This window comes from Rutidosis leptorrhynchoides, chromosome 3 (assembly GCF_046630445.1).
Source record: "Rutidosis leptorrhynchoides isolate AG116_Rl617_1_P2 chromosome 3, CSIRO_AGI_Rlap_v1, whole genome shotgun sequence".
Classification (NCBI taxonomy): domain Eukaryota; kingdom Viridiplantae; phylum Streptophyta; class Magnoliopsida; order Asterales; family Asteraceae; genus Rutidosis; species Rutidosis leptorrhynchoides.
This window is the reverse complement of record NC_092335.1, coordinates 255,398,525-255,399,944: the sequence shown is the minus strand read 5'-3', so window position 1 is coordinate 255,399,944 and position 1,420 is coordinate 255,398,525.

The following is a 1,420-nucleotide window of genomic DNA, read 5'->3' as shown; positions in this document are numbered from 1 at the left end:
ATCCATTCTTTCATATAAATCAAAACAACCATACTCATTCAAAATTTAATTACATATTCTGATTTTGAAATCTCAAAATTCAACTTGAGATATGACCAAAATCATCACTCTTAGATCCTTACATCTTTCACAAGCTATATTTTGACTTCAAAACCGTGTTAGAACATCAAATGTATGTTAACGATTACAATCTGTGTTCAAACCCTTCGAAATTTCTGAAGACACCTTCAACTAAGGAACAATCGAGATGATGATCCAACCACATGTTACCCACAGTTATACACCTGAAAAACTCTCAAAACCCAAGTCATAGTTCGACACGTATCCGTGTTAGACCCTTTGGCATTTACTAGCTAAAATAACTTTTCAATTCCGTTTCAAAATAGACAGTTTTGTCACAGCTCCAGCAAGTCATCTTCGACTTCTCAATAAAAAAAAAGTCTTATTATAACCTCGATAGATACGTTGCCCTTTCGCCAACGTTACCGGGGAATCGTTTATATTCACCACATTATCAATAAACTTACCAACAACTTCATTGATCTTTGACTTTCCAAAAAAAAAAAAAAAAAAAAATTATAATTATCGAAACCCTATCATATACTCATTCGTACCTTATAACAAGAATTGCCATACCAATTATTGAGAATCAGCAATCAGTATTTTGAAACCTCGCAGCATGTCTACATCAACAATTACATATCCACACAACGTCTACCTCCAAGACTTACATTCTTTGAATGAGAAATTTCTGAAAAACACCCTAAACTGCGAACCAGTTCTCGAAATTTTAAAAAATGCTGATGAAGCAGCAAAAACTGTAAACGACCTTAACAGTAAAAAGTTGGATGATAAAGGATAGTATATTAGCAAAGCTCAGAAAAAGAGAAGCTTTGGAACTGAAAAACGGATTGAGCAAAGTATGAATGAGGCTGTGGACAAATCACAAAGGCTGAACCTGCCTTCAAAGAATCCAAATGATTCAGTACTTGCTGAAGTCATTAATGAATACCTTGCTCCTGACTCTAAACCCTTGCGGACAATATCCTTCATCATCCTCTGATATTAGACATTCTAAGATATCATCGTATCTTTCATTATAAATATCATCCATACTTCTGAAGATATTTTTATAATTATTCTTATCTGAAATCATTTACCTCTTCGCGCTATCTGTATTATATCATAAAAGAAACTATTTTAGTTTCTAAATTCTGAAACATTCGAGTTTAAAATAGGAATATTCTTGAAGAAGTGTTGGGAGCTGAAGCATGAGTTAGTATAATATAATGACACTTGATCAACGTGATTGTATTACAGTAATTCATGCTGAGTTTCTAAATGAAACATGATGATTCACAGATCATAACATCATCATGTGCTATGTTACACGACTCTTGTATTCTCTTTGATCTCTAAA